The 18,881-nt window shown below is 42.8% G+C and overlaps 1 protein-coding gene across 4 annotated transcripts in view; it reads left to right on the plus strand.

Annotated features, from left to right (window-relative positions):
- The window catches only part of DIAPH2 (diaphanous related formin 2), a 3,515,124-nt gene that overhangs the window by 2,687,632 nt on the left and 808,611 nt on the right, over positions 1 to 18,881 (plus strand). The gene's annotated exons all lie outside the window — the stretch shown is intronic.

The raw sequence follows: 18,881 nt of genomic DNA on the forward strand, positions 1-18,881 counted from the left end.
GAAGTAAAATGCAGAGCAATCGCCTGATATTTATATGACAGGTGAACGTTATTTACAAAACAGTAACTGGCAAAGCTAATAGGCCTAGGTTGGCTGTCAGCATTTTGATTTTGTCAGTACTTCGTTTTATTTTGTCTGCCAATCCCCCATCAATTTGAAACAAATTTGTCAAAAAGCAAAAATATTTGTTGGCCCCACGAAAGCGCACATAGCCATAGTAGACCCTGGCACTTAAGGGAACCACTTTCTGTTTGGATGTGTTCCTTGTGAAAGGGGATAGGCCCATCACTTACAGTGAAGTTAGCCGGTTAGTCAGTACATTAGGGACTCCAGGTTTGATGAATTTGCTTGTAGAGATTCAGTTGTTTAATTTTTCTACTGCGCTTTGATCTATGTAATGTCATGGAACTGCTTGAGTCGGGGCTCCCCGATTCCCCTACTTTTATGGGGAGAAGTATTTGTACCACGATCAATTACATCTTTGCCACTAGTGATTTCACTAATAACTTATGGGAAGCAGCCATTAGTCCACAATCGTTTAGTGACAATAACCCTCTGGTAGTTACTTCAGCTATCCCTGGGAGTTGTGTAATCCCTAAGCCCGGGAACTGTGCTACGTTACCACAAGAAGTATTGGCCATAGATTGGTTTGGAAAAATGAGGATGTGGGGAGCCTATTAGGTCCTTTAGTTAAAGAAATTATAATGCTGTGGATATTTGTTTATCAGAGAGTTCCGCTTATTCCGCAGTTGTTCAAGCCACAGAGGTAGGGCCCCAGAGTGGTTTGACTCCACGTGTAAGATTGCTAATGCCAAATTAGGTCTGCCCTGAAATCCTTCTCAAACCATAAAGTGGAAGTTAAACAGTGTAGGAGGGACTATTGTGAGACTTCGAAGAAGAGTTCAAATGAGGTGCGTATGGAGGCTTGGAAAAACCTGATGGTATTATGCATGTCGAAAGATTATTTTGCATTTGGGAAAGCAGTAAATTCCATCAGGGCTTCTCAAGTGCTGGACCTGGATTTTGCCCAGAATATTCCTCAGGAGGAGTTAGTCGCCCATTTTAAATCCAATTATTCCTTACCCCCTGGTAGCACCAGAGTATGTGGGCAATCTTCTCCTTTATACCCTCTTTAAATTATTTTTGATTTAGTTGTGGTTACAGCAACTATTGAGCATAGCCTATGTAACAAGGCGCCAGGCTGAGAACAGTCACGATGGACCTTTCTACGAGCAACATCAAGCTCTGGGTATCCCTGATAACTAATGTCACTTACACTGCCCATAAGGTAGACTCACCCAGGCCATGGAGATCCATCATAATTGTTACATGTTTAAAAAGGGCAAACAGAGAGCCCAGGCTGTTATCACCCTCTATCCCTCCTAAACTCTTCCTTTAAAATCATTGGAAGAGTAGATCTTGAGAGGCTCCTACAATGGACGTCTGAGCTCTAACATTATATCAACGGCTCAGTATGATTATAGAGAGTGGATTGGGACAATAGAACAATGCTTGAGCCTTTATTTACTTATCTCAAAGTATATGATGACCAAGTGTGGCCCTTTTTATATGGCTTTCATGGATCGCACAAGTGCATTTGATATTGTGAGGAACATGGGCATGGAACCTGACTTTCTGGGCTTCTTGCATGCTTTGCATTTTGATCTTTCTGCATCAGTGCGCTATGTAAACACAGGGGTTTGTACCAATACCTTTGGATTGGGCATAGTAGTTCGGCAGGGGTGTGTTCTTGCCCCAATTTCATACTTTTTATATTTTATTGGGTTGGAGGTCTCCCTATTATCTAACGGTCAGGATATGCCCAAGACTAATTGAAGGTGTGAGACTACGCCCCTGTATGCGCATGACGCTGTAGTCATGTCTAAAACCCCGAATGAACTAAAAAAAATGTTGCATTAATTTGTGTAGTTTATGGGAGAGTTGGTTCTAGAGACCAATTACACAAAGACCTTGATTATAGCTTGTGGTCAAATACATTGGAAAACTGGTTCCTTCATCATCAAAGGAAAAGTGATTGATCAGATCTCTTCATTCTCCTATTTAGGGGTTACTTTAGATGTAAATGGCTCCTGGCGGCCTGATTTGCTTGTTAGAAAACAATGTGTTTGCAGCGCTTTGGGCTCTCTCTTCTCCTTGGCACCAACCTTAGGAATAAACCAATTGTGCCTCTTATGGAAATTTATAGACTCAAGTGTTTGCCTATGCCTACTTATGTTGCAGGCATATGGGGCTATTAAGATGTTAATTCCCTTCAAGTTGATTAAAATCGTGCTTTCTGCAGGATCTTGTGCCTACCCCATTATAGCTTCAATTTTGCTTTTCCTGAAGAACTGGGCCTTGAGTTTGTTGAGGACAAAATCAGATTAGTGCCACTTTTGCTATTGGTAGCAGTGTGGCTTAATGATTTCACATACTTGAACTAGCAGATCCTAAGAGATTGCCTCTCTTGTGACCACAGTCTTACTGTTCCCTTACTCAAGTATATCAGCTCTACACTGGCCAGTCTAGGCAGACCCGAATTGTTCACCATTCCCGCCCGAAAAGATTATCCCCGGCGATAAGGTATGGATTATCACAAACATCATGAAGGCCAGACTAGTTGAACGAATTCTGTAAACCCCTTATTAAAACTACATTCTGATTCAGACCGCTCTTGGTTTATAACCTTATTTGGATTACAGCACTGACACTTGGACACAAATCTTAATACTGAGATTCAAACTGGGGGTTATCAGATGCCAGCTGTGCTTTCCTTTGGATCAATTTTGTTGCATATAGCGTGTCGCTGCCTTTGTGACAAAGTCTCTCCACAGTCCATGCTTTACTTTGTTTTTTTTTGTAAATTGTACGTACCTTTCTCTAAGAGGATTTTATTTCCGATTTTAAAGAAGCAAGGATTTAATAAGTGCTGCTCTGCTATCCTTTATTCATCTATGCTTCCTGATGCTAGTTTTTTTTTTTTAATGATGCTTCATTTCCTAAATCTGCTGTCCTATTTCACAACTATCTTCTTTTTTATTCTGATCAGTATCATTGGCTAGGGATATTTTTACTATGTTTATCTTTGGTACCTACTAAATACTTGGTTGTTTGACCCAAGTGATGCTTTTTTATGACTGCTCTTGCGATTTTGTATAGAATTATTCAATGTATTATTATATAGCAATGTTAGTTATTGATTTTATATTGCTTACGATGGTCAATACTAGCCTATATATGTGTTTATCAATGTATGAGTCAGCTACTTTTTAGAAAGATTTTATGGCTCTGCGGGATTAGATGGTTGCTGGTCTGTAACATGCAATTATTTATTGCAACGATTTTTATTGCGGTTGTATTTCAAATGTATCTTTTGTGGTTAACAAAGTTTTTAAGCGAATAAAGACTGATTGGTTTGATTTGATACTAGTAATATCATTGATTTATTACGTATGGCTCTCTTTGAAAGCCATTAGCATGTGTAACTGGATTCCAAATCCGCTCATTCACAACTATGTCCCACAAATAATGGCTGTTGCTTCCTAAGGTGAAGAAATTCCATCCATAGGGTTTCTCCTGACTAAGCCCCCTCTCCAGAGACCTGAAAAGTGGTGGCTGTTTGTCTCACCCACCTTCTCCTGCCTCTCTTGGGTCTCCACAAGCCCAGGTGGCACACTGCCTGCACAAACTGTCGCATTCATTGTGACCTATCAGCAGCAGGTCTCTGCTGACCCAAACTGACAGAAAAGCATGGCATACTGCCCATCGGCTCTCACAGACGTGTTGCCATGGTGCTGCCTCTCCATTATCAATGTGAAGGTGGATAGCTTAGGTTTGGAGAGGTAGGGGATGAAAGAAGCTAAGGGAGGTGTTGGAGGGAGATAGACACAGGTATAGGTTTTTGGGATGGGAGAGAGTATTGCAGAGGGTAAACGATGATGGTGGGAATCGAACATGTAGTGGTTTATTTATAGGTCGAAGCCTACAGAGGTCGAATGTCAGGGTCTGTCTTCCGAGGGAGCTTGGTGTTTACTTTTCTTTCACTGGCTTCAAAGTGCGAGGTTTTATGTGACAACCTTGCTGTGAAAGGAAAAGCTTTTTCAATCACACTACAAAATTTAAATGTCTATTAATTAACTGTGCAGATATTTGAGAGCATATTGTAATTTGGAAAGCACAAATTAAGTACTTTTAAAAAAGAAATCTGAAGTGGTGGATGGAAACATTTCTTTTTAATACGATCACAAAAAATCATTACACTAGGTGATGACATTTGCATACATTATTATTTGTGCATGGTATGCTTTTATCAGTAAAATCCCTCTACTGTGCAAATCTAAGGGTCATTTCAATTGAAAATGTGTTGTCTGTAATGGCATTGCGCTACCCCACCATGCATATTCCATTCACATCTCTCCACTCTACACTACTCCACTCCACAACGCTCTACTCCCCTCCACTCGATGCCATGCCACTCCATTCAATAGCACTCTACTCTGACACTCAACTACATTTTTAGCCACTACAGTACACTTTACGCCACTCTGTGGCAATCCACTCTACGCCACTCTACAATACACCACTCTGACACTCCGCTCTTGTATGACACACTACTCCACTCTAGGACATGTGTCACTCTACTCTATGCCACTCCAATCTAAGACACTCTACAACACGCCACTGTACGACACTCAACTCTGACATGCCACTCCAGTCCATGCCACTTTACTCTACTGTATGACATGCCACGCCCCTCTCCACCCCTTTATACCACTTTATGACACCCACTCTACGATATGCCCCTCCCTTTCTCTCCATTCTACAACACACTCCTCCACTCTACGACATGTCAATTCACGAGACTACACTTTACTCCACTCTACGACACTCCACTCTGACGCTACTCCACTCTGTGACAGCATACTCAACTCTATGCTGCGCCACTTTACACCATTTGACTCCACTTTACGCTCGCTATTCTACCACACTCCACTCTATGCCAGTCCTTTATATGCCACTCCACTCTACAACACTCTATGCGACTTAACTCCATGACACACCACACCACTCCACTCTGTGCCACTCCATGACACACCACTCTATTCTACAACATGCCCATTCACTCTACAACGCGCCCCCTCCACTCTACGACATGACACTCTACAACACTCTGAAACAACACTTTACTCCACTCTACAACACTACTCTCTGACCTTGTACCCCATGCTACACCACTCCACTCTAAGACACCCTACTCCTCTCTATGCGGTGCCATTGTACCCCACTATACAAGTTTACTCCAATTTACGCCTCTCTACCACACTCCACTCCACTCCAATTTATGACACTCTACTCCACTTTACATCTCCGCAAATGTAATGTTAATTTTAATTGAAAATGATCTGTCTGTAATGGCAGTGCGCTACCACACCATTCATACTCCTCTCTATGCCACTTGACTCTCCGCCACTCTACTCCCCTCCAGTATATGACAATCTACACCACTCTACTCCACAACACTGTACGCCACTCTACTCTATGTCTCTACTCCACTACACACCAGTGCACTATACTATACTCCACACCATTCTACAACACTGTATGCCACTTTTCAACACTTTATGCCACTCCACTCTCCTATGGCACTCCACAACACTCCACTATGACACTCTGCTCCTCTCCACTCTACACCACTCTATGACTGTCCACTCCACTCTTACACTCCATTCTACCCTACTCTATGCCACTCCACTCTGCTACACTCCATGCCACTTTACTTCACTCTACAACACGCACTCTATGACACTTTACTCCACTCTACTCTATGCCACTCCACTCTGACACTTTACTCCTCTCTACGGTACTCCACTCCATTCCACTCTACGTCACTTTAGTTCACTCTACTACACTTTACTCCACTCTGTGCTATGCCAATCCACGACCCTCCACTCTACATCACTCCACTCATTGCCATTCTAAACTGCTCCACTCTGTACCACTCCATGCCACTTAACTCTAGGTCACTCCACTCTATGAATATACTACTCTCCATGACACTCCCCTCTACGACACTCCATGCAACTCCACTGTGCACTACTGTACTTTCTTTTCCACTCCACTCTACAACACTTTACTATGCACTACACCCCTCCACTCTATGCCGCTCCGCTCTGACATTTCTCTCCATGCCACTCTACACTGCTCCACTCTGACACTTTACTCCACCCCACTGCATACCCTCCACTCTGCGATCTTCCACTCTAGGCCACTCCATGACACTATATGCCACTGCACTCTATGCTTCTCCACTCTACGCCACTCTACTCATCTCCATTCTACTCCACTCTTCGACAATTTAATCTACTCTATTCTACTCCACTCTATGGCACTCTATGACACTCCACTCTTTCCCACTCCACTTTATGACACCCCACTCTACCACACCCCACTCTGTGACACACCACTCCATGACACTCTACAGCACTTTACTCCCCTCCACTTTATGCCCCTGCATTCCATGCCCCCTATGCTATTCTTTGCTACTCCACTCTATGACACTCCACTCCACGACTCCACAACACTCCATGACCGCACAACACTTTGTCACTCCACTCTATGCCAATCTACTCCTGGACATTCAACCCCACTCTGACACTCCATTCCACGACACTGTACTCTACTTAGCTCTATACCATAAACCTCTATGACACTACGCCGCTCCAATCTATTCCACTCCAGTCTATGACACTCCAGTCCACTCTACAACACTTCATTCCATTCTACTCCACAGCGCTCCACTCTGCAACACTCCACTGTATGAAACTTCGCTCCACACTGCACTGCTCAAAAACCATCCACTTAACTCTACAACACTATACGCCAGTCTACCCTGCTCTACACCACTTCACTCAACCCTACTGTTGTCTACGCCACTAACCTTAAGCCATGCTGGACAGCAGCCATGCTAGTGTATGACATGGCTAATACATATTGCCAAATCCAATAGCTCTTGCATAGGTACAACCTAAAAGTGTTGCCAATGCTTGTTAAATAAGGGAAAAATGAATGGAAGGAATGTACAGAGGGTACTGTGAGAGAGTGGCATGATGCCATGCAGTGATGATTGTAGTCTCACTATGGTGGTTTAAGATGCCTGGTGCAGAGATATTGTAATCAGTACTTTAACTTAAACCAAGAGTAGGCTTTGGATCTCTGCACCTTAAGAATGATTAGCTAGCGTTCATGTCAGTTTTATTTCCCAGCTTCTGATTTGATGACTTTCCTCCTTAATCATGTGTTCGTCCTGCCTCTGGAGTATATTGAGGTTGGATGAGTTGTAGTTTTCCACTGCTAACATTAAGGAACTACTTTTCCTGTGGAATGCCTCTACACCATTTGGCTTCTAGTGCTCTATTGGAGCCCCTGGTCCTTCTCTGTGTTTGTACGTAGCCACCGTTCCATCAGTCTTTCCCCTTATCCTTCTGCTGCGCAAGCTACTTCTAGTGTCTGGTGGCCAAACGCTCTCCTACTGCTCTTGGTAGCTGTACATAGTATACCAAAAGCAGTGCACATTAACAGCTGGTGTGTGGCCTTACTTCATTGCACAAATATCTGCCGAGTGATGGACCTGAGTGAACAGCACTTCCTCTCGCCCGTCTGTGACAAGAGCTGTAATATCCCCCAGGAAGTGGCAAGGCACACAGGATGCAGCAAAGGGGCATGAAACATGCACTGCTGCTTTTCACAAACCTGTAACTTATCTGCTAAAGCAACACAGACGAAGATGCTCCACAGGGAAGAGGACTTCCTCCGGAAGTTGTGGCTTCGCCAAACTTTGTCAGTCTGCAGTGATACACAAAATAAAAATTATACAAATGTATTTATCCCTTTGATATGAAGTGCTGATAACAGCCTTGGCAGTGTCTAAAGAGTACCGCACAGGGAAAGGCAAAGCAAGCGAGGACAGCAGGCGATGCTGGAGGGATGTTTGTGTGTGCCTTTCATGTTTCCCTGTGTTCTTAAATGCAACAGCTCTTCACTGACTTGCACACCACACATGCTATCTTTGTGTTCCTAAAGGAGGGTTGTGAAGGCAGAACGTGCCGCCTTGAAGCAAGGCTACAATATTAGGGGAGCACTGGAGGTGATAAAGAACGTTGTGAGCATTAATCCCTCCCTTGATGCAACAGCTTTCTATTGTGTACGTGCTGGATTACCTCATTATGGCCACAGCAGGAACACGACAAAGCCACACCCCAATTCCTGGGATGCCCGTATGCAGCAGTGTCAATCCCAGGGCTGGCATTTCCTGGAGTCCTACGGGCTCTATAAGAGCAAAGAATTTCAAGTCTATTATTCAGCTGCCAGGGTAAAGTTATTTCTGTTTGATATCTTAGTTACGGACACAGTATTAATACCTGAAACAAACATGGTCGACAATGAAAGGTTTGATGTGCGTTTATCAGTCTACAGTAAAAAAATATAGTGCATTATTAGCATGCAAGATCAAGTGCCATTAGGTACACCTCACTCACCCAACCCACAAACTCCACCTTTGCGTTCCAACCACAGTCTATCTCTTTTTTACCATACTTCAGGGAATCCGTCTTATTCCATCTAATCCTTTTCTATCAATTTCTCTCTCCTCTCGTTTCCGCTTCCTCCTCCTTTCTCTGTAGTTCCTCTTTCTCTATAGATCTTGCCCACTCTCTAGTACTTGATTCACCAACATCCGGTTCATTTTACAGTTTATTTTTCTAAATCTGTCTTTTTGGCTTGGTCTTTTTGTCTCTCACTCTTCATTTTGCCCTCTCTTTTTGCTGTGATCAATGTGTGCATTGATACCCCCCAAACACGTTGTGATTCTCCATGTTTGCCTCGGTATCGACATCTCTCATTCACAGGCTAAATATTACTGGTTGTCACTTACTGTCTCTCTGGGTGTTGTGATTGATTTCCCCCTCGGTTACCACACCCTGGTTGGTGTAACCTTGCAAATGGTACTCTCTGTCCGCACTTTTATCTCACTGGCCTGTCTACTTATTAAAACCTCTTTGCGGAGATCCAATGGAATACATGCGCAGTCGATGCTTCCCTATGCGTTACAGAGCCCAGAGCTTGAATACTGAGTAAGTAGAAGGTTCTGAAGTCTGACGTGTTTGACGTGTCTGGCACCTCAGAGAAAACGCGGCCAGTAAACCAAATGCACCGACACTCTGGCACAATTATCGGCTTCCAGTCAGTGAAGTGGCCCGTGGATATTCTTTACATTTAGGGTACCCAAAACCTGTGTGTGCATTAAGTACTAGATTACTCTATCCTCCAAACAGTATAAAAACATAGACTTGTTGGTTTTATGCAGTGGTAGAGAAAACTCAGAACCCGTTGTAACCTGAATGATGCACGTGAGTTAACTCTATACTTTTCATTCTCTAGTGGTTATAAAATTAGTGCCATCTTTGGGTGTTATAAGAACGCTTATTATTAAGTCATCTTTTATACATGACAATGTTTCATTTGCATACATGTAAGTACAGCCTCCTGCCTGTCCCCTTAGTTGGAACCTTCTTACTCAATACTAGTTTTCCCTCTATCTCTCAAGAGGGGAGAGAGGTCCTAAAAACGATTCTTCCATCCTCCCTAACAAAATATTACACACCCAATAGAAGAACAGGGCTAGTCATAGCTGAGAACTCCATTTTGGGACAGATATGCCACTGGGAATTCCAAGGCCCTCTACCAGGTAATTGTGGCATGCTTCATCATTGGGCCTTTCACACCTGAACACATACGAGTTCAAGTGGGAAAGGTTATGAGTTATAGCTACAGTAAGATTAACTTCCATTTCAATGGGAAATGTGGAACAGAAACACTTAGATATGGTGATCTTGTGTTTGAAACACAAGATCACCATATCTAAAGTAATATTGATGTTAATAGCGATACCTATCGGAATTGTAATGCACACATTATTTGTAATAACGACAGAAAGGATGATGCTACAAGTATTAATTATATTAAGTTACAATACCAATATTATTTGTGAAATCCTAACAAAAAACAATAAAAATGTGGTTATAGTAACAGTAATAGCAGTGGCAATACACATAGTAAATATAATAGTTATTGTATTAGTTATAGCAACAGTGATACCATTAGAACGTCACAAGTAGTGTTCGTGACATCTATCATTAACTATCGTTATAGGAACAGTAGCAGCAATTGTGATTCCAATATTAAGCATTACAGTTCTGGCAGTAGTGAAACCAACAGTAAGTCACAAGAGAAGGCTACCGGTCGATTCCAGGTGGCGTTGGCCCCGTTGCCTGATAACTGATGCATTACAGCCCCAGTCCTGCCCTCTCCATTTCTGGTGGCTTCAGCTACACAATTCGTTTCAGAGACAACTCCTCAAGAAGACGCAGTGAGCAGGGTTTGATCACTTGATGTGCAGGATCGTAACCGCTGCTTTCGGAGCAGGTTTTGGGTGTTGCCGGTTGCATGTGAGTGGCTGACATTCTTGTCCATTTCCGTTAACCCTCCCCGACCTATCGGCTTTGCCAGCACTTCATTTGTATTGGAGTGGAAGAGAGCAATGCAGAGGGTGGATGGGGAGAGTGACAGAGCACCAGATAAGGGTTTCACTTTTGAATGCCTAAAGGGTGAGGGGATAGCGGGGCGCCAGGCAGCCAGGTAGGGATTTTGTGTGTTCTCACAAACAGCATTACCACCACAATTGCACCAAAAAATCTTTCATTGTACATTTCTTTGCTAAAAGGGGACATGCAAATTATTAATGGAACCTATTAGGATAAAAAAGAAACATACATTTAAGTTAACAGGTGATCTGCATAATTAGGCATGTTAGTTTTGAGGAAACTTTAAAAAACAATGTACCAGGGTCCATGATACACAGCAGAACAAATATTTTTGTGGTGCACAGCGCATGATTGCCTGCGTAGTAGCCTATGCAGCACTGCAGAATGATTTTCTAACTTTGACAAAACACAGTTTTCTTTACAGTGGGAACAAGTTCTGATGCTCTGCCAGGCGCAGGCTTCCACTGTGCGCACCTGTTAGTAATAGCTGGAGGGGATAGTCATGCAGCGGCAGATTTATCTTGAGCCACACGCTCTAATACAAAGGTATTTCACCTGCAGCATAAATGGCACTGTCATTTGCACAGGTGGCACGTCTTATTAGGGCATGGCTCTGTCTGAAATATGTTTATCCAAAAATGAAATTAGTAAATTGACTGAATAGGTACAGTTGCCTGTAAAGTCGATAATTTGAAGTTGCTACATACATTTTATGAGTACGCATACAATGAAGTTCTCCTCCTATATTCAGCCACTCCTTCATGATTTAAGAAATTATAATAATATGCATTTTTAAGTGTATCAATAATCAGTTTTTAACTTTGATCTACCCATTGTGGAATGTTGGGATTAGATGCTTGATTTGCAACTTGTAAATTATGCACTAGTCATAGTATTGTTTACTCCTTCACTCATATTTGCACTTTTTGGTTACGAACATGATCAGAAATTTACACAATAACAATGTGTAATAGAAAAATGTAAGTATGCATGAGAAAAGGTAATACGCAACAACTGCCTTTTAACCCACCCCTTGTTTCCGTTGGTTTAATCCAGTTAGCGCTCACCGTTACTCAGTTGGCCAGTAGGATTCCAAGCATTTACAGAGATACAGTATATTGTTATTAAGGGTGGGTGAAAATTTCGTTCCACCAGTGGAATTAGAGGAATTTTGGTGACTCTGGGCTACTTTGTAACATAGAGTTCCAGGCAAATACAGCCAATAGCCAGGCGACAAAACTTTTTCTCATGCATGCACCCAAACAGTAAGTTGGCAAGCGAGATATGATGTCCCCAAGCGCGATTTCTGGTAGCTTGGAGGACATCTGCTGAGATTGTCCAGCGTGGGTGGTGACCGTTCGCAGTCCAAAGGCGGCCGCTCAAGTAGAAAATCTACTTGAGTGGCAGCAAAATCATCTCGAGTAGCTGCAGCTCTGGCTCACCGCGTGGTGCCCTTCACGCTATTTTTTTCAATGCAGGACGTGCTCTTGGTGCTAATTTACAGCACAAGCAGTGCGACGTGCCTATTTCCACTGTTGGTGGAACTCCACGGAATCTCATGGAGTTTTTGTCTGCAAAGTCAAATTCTGCGAGTTCCACCCACCCCCAATTGTAATGAAAGCCTATTTTAACACATTCCAATAATTTCTGCTTGTGACAATTCATCTAATATCAGCACTTTTTGCTCACTGTCCAAGAATGCATTGTTTGGCTTCCATAGGCCAGGCTAATGTCCACTGTGTAATCTGAGATTCAATGATTAATCACTAATCTGGGGTGATTTGCCACCTGTCTCTCCAATTTTACTCTTTGCTGCCCCATAATTTCATTTTTGTGTTAGATTGTATTAAATGTGCACCTATTGCTCTTCCACTTCTATTAAAACATTGCCATTTGTCTGCCACCTCCACTGTGAGCTAAACATTTGAATTTGGAGGCGCCACTCTTACCCTTGTGGTTGAGCCTGGTCTTAACACAAGCCAGGTTTGGGGATAACCAAAGATCTCCACTTTCCATCCAACTCAAGGAAGCAAGCCCCACATTTACACAATCGCCATATGATCACAAATTCCTTTCTAGTGGAATCTGTTCTCAGGGGCAAATAATAGATTTTGATCCATAAAAATAAATACCAGTAATCATATTCATGAAATTGTGGGGAATGCCAAAAAGTATGTAATTGTACAATTATTCAAAGGCTTATATTACGCTCTCTAGCAGAAAGAGGATCCATGCCATGGCAGTTGCATCAAGAAGGTTCAAGTGATGCGAACGATGAGGAAGAGAGAGACACCAGGGACCATACTATTTTATTTTTTATTTTATTTTTTTTGTCCTCATATATACTGCCAGTCTATACTCTAGATGGAAACCCCATATGCCTTCCACATTGTCTACTGATACCGATACCACCCTGGACTCAATGCACGGCAATAGGGGTCGCCCAGAGGTAGGCTGTTTCCTTGTCCCACTCCCCTGTCCTATGATGGGATACCTCAGGACAGGAGAGGACCGGATCAAAACAAACCTCTGGCATAATCATCGGACCGTTATGTCGACAACCAGGCCACCAGTTCCGACCACACACTATCCGTATTCTCTGCTTGGCTCGCCATATCCATCTTGCTGACTTCTATAATATTTCGTAAGCAGTTAGTAAACCTGGGAGGGGCCGATGACTTCCATTCTTTACAAATCTCTCTCCTGGCTATAACCATCACGTAAAATATGAATTGTGTGTGGAATAATTATTGACATTATAGCCAGGTGGTAGGCCAAAAAAAACTAACCTTGGAGAGCGTAAAATGGTAGTTGTTAAAACCTTCCCCAGGAAGTCAAAGATCTCCTGTCAATATTCTAGAATCTTTGGACATTCCAAAAATATATGAATGTCGTCAGCTGACGGGAGTTTACAGCGTGGGCAACAGTAGTTGACTCGTGTAACCCTGGTCAATCTAGCAGGGGTCCAATACACCCGATAGGCCGTGAACAGATGGTTTCTCCTTAGATTGGCCGGTTTTATAAGGCTCTGAGACAAAGAAAAGGAATCTATCCAGATCTTACTTATAGCTTCGGGACTATCTGATATCAAATTACCCCAAAGATTAGCCAACTCACAGTTTGACATTTCTGTTGGCCCCAATAGAGCCCTATACCAAAATGATACCTCACGTTTCCACCCGCCTATCCTACTGACAGATTCAAGTATCTCAAGGTCCCTCTGTTGCTGTAGCATGTGTCTTGACCACCAGGCAGAGAGTTGGTAAAACTTAAATCTTGTTAAAGATCCATTAGTTAATAAAGCTAAGGAATCCCAGTCCAAAAGGACCGAGTTGCCCCAGAGGTCTCCCCATATCCTCACGCCTGCTGTTTTTAAAGGTTGGGACAACTGGTCCTGAAGGCATTCCGGAGTACCCGGGGAATCCCAGATTGGGGCGTAAGCATGGTAATATGAGATTCCCAGAGTCCTCCTAACATATACCCAATTCCTAAGGGCAGCCTGCAGGATCTTCAAACGGACTTTTTTGTAGAATTTCTGGTCGCCGAATTTAAATAAAAAAAACTCCTGACCCTGTGGTAGATCATGAAGAAAAGCCTGAAATAGACGGCCCTGTGAGGTTGAATCCAGTTTATTGGTCAGTAGTCTAAAATTTTTAAAGTGAAAGGCATGACAGTATAGGAGTAAATCTGGCAAGCCTAAACCCCCAATCCTTAACCCTCTCCTTAGCTTTTTCCAGGCTATCCTAGGAGATTTACAAGCCCATATAAAAGAGCCAATCTTACCTTGAAGGCACTTGATCTCTTTCTGAGGAAACGGTAGGGGGGATGGAATTATACAAAAAGGTTAATTTGGGAAGTATGGACATTTTAATGAGGTTGACGCGTCCATAAATATTTAATGGCAGATTACCCCATCTAGTTAATGTTTTTGTAATTTCTTTTACTACTATCTGCCAGCTAATTTTTGGAATATTTTTCAGTTCTTGAGTTAAATGGATTCCCAAATATCTCATTCTATGTTTTGCATTTTGTATAGATGTGGTATTATTCCATCCCATTATTTCGGTCTTGTCTCTATTTATTTGATACCCCGAGAACCTTCCGAATTCCTCAGCTAAATAAAACAGCCTGGGTATGGCTTCCATATGATTGGAGGTGTATAAAAGAAGATCGTCTGCATAAAGAGCGACCTTTAGCTCTAAATCTGCTATCTTAAAAGGTTGAATTACATGGTCAGCCCTAATACCACAGACAAAAGGCTCAAAATAAATATCAAACAAAAGGGGGGACAGAGGGCAACCTTGTCTCGTACCACGAGATATCTGAAACCAGTCAGACAAGCCGTTGTTGACCAGTACTTTAGCTCTAGGGCCCTGATAGAGAGATTTAATTCCCTCTATAAAAATTGAAGGAAACCCAAACCCAGCCAAAGTGGCCCACAGATAATTCCAGTTTACTTGGTCGAAGGCCTTGGCTGCGTCTATTGCAATTAAAGATAATGGGAGCCCTCTGTCTTCCGCATAATCGATGGCTCCAATCGCCTGGAAGGTCAACTCATTCAGCTGCCTCCCCGGAATGAACCCTCTTTGGTCTGGATGTATTCTGGATTTTATAATTTTGGCAAGTCTGGTTGCAAGAATCCCAGAGTATAGTTTCAAATCAGAATTTAAGAGAGATATGGGCCTATAGGACTCGATTTTTTTTGGGTCCTTGTTGGGTTTTACAATTAAAGTGATCGTCGCTTCAGCCCAGGAAGGGGGGATGCTCTGGCCAGAGATCAATAGATGGTTAAAGAGTAGAGTGAGGACAGGTACCAATTGCTCTGAGTAATCTGTGTAAATTTCACTTGGTAACCCGTCTGGGCCCGCCGCTTTCCCCCGTTTAGTTTTCTTGAGTTGAGCTATTACTTCCCCTTCCATTATCTCACTCTCTAAAAAGCTCCTATCGGCTTCTGAGATTTGGGGTAGATTTTTCTGACTTAACCAAGATTGAACTTTCTCTAATTCAACACACTTATCTTCCTTGTATAAGTCATGCATACACCCTTTTGCTTCCTCCCTAATGTCCCTATCCTCCAAAATTGATATGCCTGTCTCCCTTTGAGCTAAAACTTTAATATTATTCCTGGATCTTTCCTCTCTAGCTTTCCAGGCGAGGAGGGCCCCACATTTCTCCCCGTATTCGAAATTCTTCAGCTTGCTAGTTTCCCATTTTTTCCTAATAATCATTTCTTCGCTGGCTTTAAGAGAAAGTTGTAATTCTAAAAGCTCCTTTTCCAATTTATAGATCTTCTCTCTATCTGAAACGGTGGCCGCTTGTAATTCCATGTCTTTTTCCGTAATCGCTTTCAACTCGTCCTGCTTTTTTCTTTTAAGAATGTTTCTATTGTGGGCCATAAGGGAACTCAACATGCCACGTAAAAAAGCCTTGTAGGATTCCCACACGTTCTGAATGGTAGAGGAGCCAATATTAATATTTAGGAATTCAGTTGTTATTTTCCTTATTTCTGCCTTTACTTGATCCTCTAAGAGCAGTGTCCTCTCCAGTGTCCATCTAATGGCTGGGGGTCTAGAGCTTAATGAGAAGACCATTTCAACAACCGCATGATCAGATATCCCTACTGGAATATGGGAAAGAGAGGTTATATCTGTAAGCAAATGTTGATCTACTAGGAAGTAGTCTATTCTCGAATAATTTTTATATTTCTTACTATAGAATGTAAACCCCCTAGTAGAGCCAAACTTAGCCCTCCAAACATCCAGCAAATTAAAGTCTTTCATCAAAGCTCCTAGGACAGAAAGTGATTTGGAAGGGGCATGATATTTAACCTTCGATGTCCTATCCAGATTAAAATCAAAAATAAGATTGAAATCTCCCCCCAAAATCACAGGGCCTGGGGACGCTAGTAAACCTGCTGCCAATTTCAATAGAGGACCAGGGTCATCATCATTAGGGCCATAATATACTGCGCATGTGTAGTGGAAGCCATAAATGGAGAGGGCTGTCACTAACCATCTACCCGTTTGGTCAGTTTCAGACTTTATCAGTCTTATCCCCCTATTTGCTCTAACAACAATCGCAACCCCCCTAGTCACTCCTTTCTGTCTGGAACACACTATCTCCTGTACCCACCCCAATTTTTCGAAAACAGGCATACAGACATTCAACTCAAGATGTGTCTCTTGTATTAACATGAGGTCGGCGCCAGAGTTTCTTAAAAAATCACAGACCCTGGACTGTTTTCTTTTATCGCCCATTCCGTTCAGGTTCCAAGAGAGGATTTTAATACTTATCGATCTACTCATAACTATACTCTGCATTTTCTCTCATCCTAGACAAATTGTTCCTATATATGAGGACTATTTTTTTTGCTTTTTCACCCACCACTCAACACCCCACCCTCACCCACCCCCTGAGGAACCCCCCCAACATACCTGACGGTGAAAACCGTCTATTGTGCTCTGGAAGAACTGCCTTGGGACTACGTGCATCCACGGGAGTTTTTATCATTGCTCCAATTACTCCGGTCAATAAAAAAAGAGTAAATGCAAAAAATGCGAGGGAGCTATGTGACAGATTGGGTTTTCCTTTCTTTTCTTTTTTTTTTCTTTTTCTTTCCCCTTCCTTTTTCTTCTTTTTCTTCCTTTTTCCCCCTCTCTTTTTATGTATCTCCATTCTCTTTCGCCTATACTATTCCTATTAATTACTTAACCTCTATGCCCCACGCCCCCCCTGTTTGTCCCAATGTGACCTATATTACCTCCGGAGTTTGACGCCTACTTTAGTCCATGTCACTTCTGTCTCATTAAAGTTAAAAGATCGTCTACTTCTGTAACTTGGGTGCAATTGTGCATTTTATTGTTCCACATGATCTTTAAGAGGGCTGGGAATTTCATTTGTACTTGGGCTCCAAACGATCTTAATTCTGGCATTCTAGTGCCCAACTCCCACTGCCTCTGAGCTGTTCTACCTCCTATATCCGATCTAATTAGATATGGGGTTGCCCGATAGTGAAGATCTGCTTTAGAGAGGCTTCTCCCTAAGATTAATTCTTTGACATTAAAAGACTGAAAGTTTACCAGAATTTTCCTAGGTGCTTTTCTATCTGCGTGTAACTTAAAGGGGTCTCTGTGTACTCGTTGAATTTCAGCCTCCAGGTTGATGTCTGGACGATCCTTTAAAACCCCTTCTCTTAACAGACTACAGACAAACCCCTTAATGTCCTCCAGCTCTGCTCCTTCAGGTATTTTCAAGATTCTCAAGTTGTTTCTTCTGGCTTGGGTTTCTAGCCTCTCCACATCTGAAGCAAGGGATTTATTCTCTACTTTCAAAGTCTCAATTTCTTTTAAATTCCCCTGGGCAGATTTATTTAGGGCTACCACATCCAGTTCCAATTTACTGGTCCGGGCGATAACATCATCAATTTTAGCTTCCAATAAATCAAACCTATCATGAATTGCCTTTTGATTGCCCTCCGAGATCTCAAATTTAGTCATCAAATCTCCCCTAAGGGACTGAAAAAGGGAGCCCAATCTGTCTGTCTCTAAGCTCTCTGGTTCTCTTAAGCTCCCCTGGCTCTGACCCTGATCACGGGCCGGGCCCAGGCCCAGAGCTAGGTCCTCGCCTTGCTTTTCCTGAATTGCGACCAATGTAGGAGCACCCTGGGGTCTTGGACCTTTAACCGCCCCCTCCACCTCCACCTCCTCAGACTGTACCAGCAGTATCCCGCTCCCAGTGCCATTGACAGTGCCAGACAGACCAGCCAATGGGGCAAATTGATTCTCAAGGGGGATTGCTGAAGTCTCCGCACTCTGTTTTCCTTGTGGAGTAGGATCGGACTCTGCTTGTTTATTGTGGCCGGCAGCCTGCTCCATTATTCTAAAATAGGTTTTAAGTGAGGGCGAATTTCTCTTAAGAGGCAGTTGCGCAGGTTTCGGCACCTTTGCTTTTTTAATGTTTCCTACTTTTTTTCCTCCTTTGCAGGGGGTTAATGGCATGGGCCTTTCTCTGTCGACCGGATCCAACTCTCCACCTGCGTTCAACTCCTGTGAGCGGAGTTGATATCTATTCCTTTGTCTTCCAGGGGGAAATGACAAAGAAGCCAGTTGTTGCACCTGGTTCCGACTTGATGCTTTTACAGCAGGTACTATAGCCGGTGTAAGGAGCGAAATTGAGCGTGATCTGCCCAGGGAGAGAGGTTTCTCTATTACCCCCGCAGTTGGCCTATGCCTCATAGCACCCTCCTGAATTAACTTAGAGTGCTGGCCATCTGTAGAATTGCAA

The sequence above is a fragment of the Triturus cristatus genome, chromosome 5_2, assembly GCF_964204655.1.
Source record: "Triturus cristatus chromosome 5_2, aTriCri1.1, whole genome shotgun sequence".
Taxonomy (NCBI): Eukaryota; Metazoa; Chordata; class Amphibia; order Caudata; family Salamandridae; genus Triturus; species Triturus cristatus.